Here is a 6,000-nt window from a genome sequence, read left to right on the forward strand (position 1 = left end):
TATTACTGATATACATTCCACGAACATTCCACAAACATCCAGGGAATCCCAGTTTAAGTCATAGGTCACTCATCCCAACATCCCTCTGTACCATTCCCTTTATTACTAGAAGAATCTGTCTGCCCTAGTGTGCCCAGGCACTTGGGTGGGCACAGTGGACACTCCTCCAGGGCAAAATCAGGGGGAAAGTGCTCTAGGGCCTTGGCTCACCAGCAGCATCTGGGGGCTTGTTAGACATGAAAGATCTCTGGCCTCGCCCCAGACATGGAGAATCAGAACCTTCATTTGAACAAGATCCCCAGGTGATTCTTAGGCACAGCCCAGTTTCAGAAGCACTGCTCTAGATAACTCCCTCCTCCCACAGGGTCATAGGGTCACCTGTGGAGTAATTCCTTGGATAGTTCATCAAAGAATCCAGTTCTATCCACTCCCCTGTTCAGGATCCATGACAAATGACACTTACCTTGCCCACCTCCAAGGACAGGAAGCTCGCCCTCCCCTGAGGATGCCCACCCCATTGCCAGACAACTCCAACTTTTCCTGTTTTAAGTAACATTTTTTTCTGAATATAAAACATTCACTGTTAAAAAAAATTCCAAAAAAAAAAGCAAAGAAAATGAAATCAAATATATAAATTAAATCAGATATATAACCATGCTTCTTTCCGTGTGTGTGTGTGTAAGTCATTTTACAAAATTGGGACCATAGTGAATATACTGTTTGTATTTTGCTTGTTTCATGGACCATTATTCTGTGTATTTAAAAGCATGATCTTTAATGTCTGCAAATGGATAGACTATCACCTATTTAACTATTCTTCTGTTGTTGGACATCGAGAGACTCAGAGGAGAAAAGACTTGCCATCAAGACACTGTAAGCACACAGCAATGACTAGCACAGCAATGCAGCTACTGAAAACCAGAGTCCCAGGTTCAAAGCCGAGCTATGCTCCTTATGAGTTGAGCGGCTTGGGGCAAGTCAGGTAACCCCTTAAAACTTCTCTTTCTTTTTCTTTATAATGGGGATAGTAATGGTCTGGAATCAGGATTGCATATGTAAACGTCTGGGAGCCATGAGTAAGCCACATAAGGAAGAGAGGCCCACTGGGACAAAGAGGATGAGGGTAGAAGCAGAAACCAGTCTCTGGCTTCCGCCCACACTGCTTCCCAGGAGCTGGGGTAGAGTCTTATTCATGTTCCCATTGTCATCACTTCTGTCTCTCCATGCCCTTCAGCCACCAATTCTTTTTTGCTCATAAGCCCAGCAGCCAACCTACAACCCACAAAGGGGCTGTTGTCACGAATGTAGAAGAATGGGCTTCGAACTCACATACGTGCGAGCACCTTAAGGTGGGGAGAAACTGCAGTCCTGTTCCTGGGCCTCACAAGCCCTCCTGGGCTAGCCAAGGCTGGGGAACCAGGCTGCAACACAGAGCCATGGCAGAAAAGGACACATATGCCCTAGAGACCCAGTCCTGGCCCTCTCCCTCATGCCCAGGATTGGCAGCTGTTTGCATTCATGTGTGATCCAACTTTAGAGTGGCCAGCATGGCCTGGCACCTGTGTCTGGACCCTGTTGATCAGCGAGACCAGAGACCAGTGCTGCTATGGGAAACCAGATGCCCCCAACACCTACCGCAAGGGCTGATGGAGAATCTAACGACGGAGGGGCCTCCTGCCAGCCCTCCTATCCTCCCCCAGCAGGAGCAAAGATGCCACAGGAAGAAAAGAATCACACATATCAAAAGACCATGTCCTCCTCAATCCATTATACCCCAGGCTTGTCCTAGGAGGATTTGCAGAGCAGGACAAGGGGTGGGAAGCGGGTTGCCAATCAACCACACACACACATTTTCTCCCTATGGGAATTCAAACATGAAGATTCTTTGCAATCAGCTGAGATGATAATCACTGTGCAAGAGAATGACTCTTAAATCACTTGAATTTCTCAACTCGTCCAACATACGTGCATAGCCTCCATCTACACGGGAAAGAGTGCAGTCAGTGTGCAGGGCCTCCCTCCTGAGCTGTATATCCACACAGACCAAAGATGGTTCCACATCTGTGGCCTGCGTATTGGCACATAAACCCACTAATCATCCAGGGATGGAAGAAGAGGGAAGTCACTGAGGGCCTTCCAGGGTCTTTGGGCATTGAAGGCCCTCTAAAGTACCCCCAAAGAGTCCTTGGGTGGTGCAAACAGTTAAAGCACTTAGTTGCTAACCAAAAGGTTAGAGGTTCAAATCTACCCAGAAGCACCTCAAGAGAAAGGCCTGGCAATCTACTTCCAGAATGTCAGCCACAATCTACTCTGACACACATGGTGTTGCCATGAGTCACAGTCAACTCCACAGCAACTAGTTTGAAGTACCCCAGGACCACTGCCTTCCTGCCCTTATCTTTCTCCAAGGATGGACCAGGCTGATTCCTGACAGAATCCTGCCCCTGTCTATACTCATTTCTGTCCCACAATCAGTAGTCCAAATCTACCCACCAAGGCCTCCAAAGAACCCTGCTCTGATAACCACCATCTCTCGCTGTAGGACAACTGGGAGGTCTTTACAGTTGGCCTGGTGGAGGGGGTTACTGCCTCTCAGAGCAGGAGGTAGGATCAGAGTTCAACTGCCCCACACCAACAGAGGGTTGAGTGGGGGAGCTCCAGATGTACCTTCCACATCCAGAAAACTGGCCCAAATGCAAATACTGACCAAGCAGAAAATGGCATCCCCTTTGGAAAGACCACTCAACATTCCAAAAAACAACCCAGGGTGGCTGGTGTACCAAGCTCTGAGGCACAGACCTCATGTGTCACACCACTAGAATTTGGAGGAAAAGAGTCTGCATGTACAGGAGGGGACAGGAAGCCTTGCCGAAGGAACTGGAATGATCCCTGGGCCAAGAATCCCACTGAAGCTTGGAGGAGATGGACAGAGGCTTGGCAGTGGGGAGAGACAGTCAAGAGCCACCTACAGCCACTATGAGAACTGCAGAGTCATTGGCTCTCAAGGAATCTGAGGCTAACCCCCAGCTGATGGATAACTGCATCCTTCCAGCAAGGGGGAGTTTTCTGCAATTTCAAAGTTCTCCATGCCACAAGCCCTGTTCAGCCTTCTGTCCATCTTCTCCACTGGCCCCCATTTCCTCTTGAAGTTCACTGAGCATGCCTGCTCCCTTCTCAGGGACAGATGATGATCACAGTCATTCTGAGACTTCTCCAAGGAACCCTCCTCAAGGCTTTTCACACCAGGGCCACCCTCCACAGACCTCCACAGGATGAGCTGAGGCCTGGCAACCTAGAGAACACATCACAAGGCAAACAACAGTGGAGGTCAGGAAGTGAGTTTTCAGCCTGGCTCTGCCCTTCTCACCCACTGTGTGGATGTTGGCAAGGGCTGACCCTATTGGGCCTCATTTTCCCACCAAGTAAAGGCAGTATTAAAAAAAAAAAACAAAAAACTCACTGCCGTTGAGTCAATTCAACTCATAGTGACCCCTCCTTGGGATTCTGAGGTGGTATCTCTATGTAAGTAGATTGCCCAATCTTCCTTCCGAGGAGTGGCTGTTGGGTTTGAATGACCAACCTTCTGGTTAACAGTCAAATGCCTTCAGCACTATGCCATCAGAGACCAAATACTGCCCAAAGCACCCTCACAGGATACAACTGCCTTTGGATCAGAGACAACAAATTCACATTTAAGTGGATTGCTGAACTTGCAGAAAGAAAAGGAAATCGACAATGGTCTAATAAAGGAAGAGCAAGCTACAATGAGAACAGTGAGCTATGGCACCCAGAGCTAGAGCTGCCCTAGGGACAAATGCTGACGTCAGGAACCTAGAGGTTTTTTTTTTTTTTTTTTTTAATGCATTTTATTGAAATATAATTTATGTACAGTGAAATACACAAAACTAAAGTGACATGGGTCAATGCATTTTTTTTTTTTTGGCAGTGTTCCTTCCCCTCCCCTCCCACCCCTGGCAACCAACAAAGAAAGTTTCCCTACATATATAAACCTTTCCTTGACCCTTCACAACAACAAACTAATATTATATTTGTCCTTCTGTGATTGACTTCTTTCACTCAACATAATGCCCTCCAAGTTCATCCATATTATGCAGTGTTTTGCAGACTCTACATTATTTTTTAGTGCTGCACAGCATTCTATTATGTGTATGTACCATACTTTGGTCATTCAATCTTCCACTGATGGGCACATAGATTGTTTCCATCTTTTTGCTACTGTAAATACTTCTGCAATGAATATGAGTGTGCATATATCTGTTCCTGTCCTGGCTCTCCGCTCTCTAAGATATATACCTAGTAATAGGATTCTTGGGTCAAATGGTAGCTCCAATTCCAGCTTTCTAAGGAATCACCATATTGCTTTCCACAGTGGTTGTATCACTTGACAGTCCCATCAGCAGTGTATGAGAGTCCCAATCTCTCCACATCCCTGCCAACATTTGTTATTTTCTGTCTCGTTGAACCTTGCCATCAGTGCTGGGGTGAGACAGTATCTCAATGTTGTTTTGATTTACATCTCTCTGATGGTCAATGATTGTAAGCATCTCTTCATGTATTAGCTGGCCACCTGAATATCCTCCTTGGTGAAGTGTCTACTCATGTCTTCTGCCCATTTTTCAACTGGATTGCTAATTCCTTTGGTATTGAGGCACTGGAGTTTTCTATAAATCCTAGACATAAGTCCCTTGCCAGATATGCAATTATTGGCAAATATGAATTTGTTGTTGTCATTTTTGTTATGTGCTCTTTCATGGTGTGGATTTCTTTGTTCCATATAATTTTCTATGCTGAGCTCATTTTGTTTATGAATCATGTTATCACCTCTTTCATTGCTAGTTTTTAATATTTGATGAATATTTATGTTGGTCCTCTTTTTTATTTTGATGTGAAGGTTTATCATTTTTCTTTGAGGTTACCCTGTGTATAGTTTTCTTCCCAAGTTTAGAACAGTCCGTTCTATCTTATAGTTGTCTTGACTTCCCTATCATCTAGAAGTTCTGTAACAACACAGTTTTTTCCCTCTTTTGGGTTTGTAGTTGTCCTCATTTGTCAATTGATGTCTCTGGTTCCCTGTTTACAATCTTGTAGGCTTATTTACTTGGGATACTTCCATACAGAGCTAGGTTGGTTTCTGAGTTATGTCATCATGTGTGTTAATGGTCAGTTGTTGGCTGTTGTTGCTTCTCTGTCCAAAGGGCTCCCTGTAGCATCTCCTGTAAGGTTGGTCCCTTAATTTCTGCTTATTTGGAAATGTCCTAATTTCACCATCATATCTGAGGGACAATTTTGCTGGGTACATAATTCTAGGTTGGAAATTTTTCTCTTTAGGGTTTTATATATACCATCCCATTGTCTTCTTACCTGCATAGTTTCTGTCGAAAAATCCAAGCTTAGTCTTATTGGTTGCCTCTTAAGGTAACTTTTCGTTTTTCCTACGCTGCTCTCATGATTCTTTTTTTTTTTTGTCTTTAGTTTTGGAGAGTTTGATGATGATGTATCTGGGTGATTTTCTTTTGGGGTCTGTCCTGTTTGGGGTTAGTTGGACCTCCTGAATAGATATATTCTCATCTTTTATCATATCAGGGCAATTCTCTTCCAACAAATCTTCGACAATTTTCTCTGTGGTTTTATTTGTCTCCTTCTGTTCTGGAATTCCGATTACACATAGGTTATTTCTTTTGATGGTATCCCACATGAACCTTAGGCTTTCTTCATTTTGTTTTGATCTTATTTCTGATTGATCCCTTTCCAAAGAAGTGTTCAGGTATTTGCCTTCAATCTCACCATCTCCCATTGATTCAATTCTGCTCCTTTGCCCATTCAATGTCTCATCTATTTCTGAAAAGTTAGTATCAATCTTCTGGATTTCTGTGTGTAGATTTTGTATCATTTCTAATTTTTCATTTATTTTGTCATTTTGTTCTTGTATTGTTTTTTGAAATTGTTCTAGGGTTTTCTCTGTGTTTTCATTGATCTATC

The 6,000-nt window shown here is 44.1% G+C and overlaps 1 protein-coding gene across 1 annotated transcript in view; it reads right to left on the bottom strand.

Annotated features, from left to right (window-relative positions):
* ADAMTS14 (ADAM metallopeptidase with thrombospondin type 1 motif 14) overlaps window positions 1-6,000 on the bottom strand; it is a 93,684-nt gene that overhangs the window by 37,747 nt on the left and 49,937 nt on the right. The window lies entirely within an intron of this gene.

This window comes from Orycteropus afer, unplaced genomic scaffold (assembly GCF_000298275.1).
Source record: "Orycteropus afer afer isolate SDZICR_OR568_19922 unplaced genomic scaffold, OryAfe1.0 scaffold00070, whole genome shotgun sequence".
Classification (NCBI taxonomy): domain Eukaryota; kingdom Metazoa; phylum Chordata; class Mammalia; order Tubulidentata; family Orycteropodidae; genus Orycteropus; species Orycteropus afer.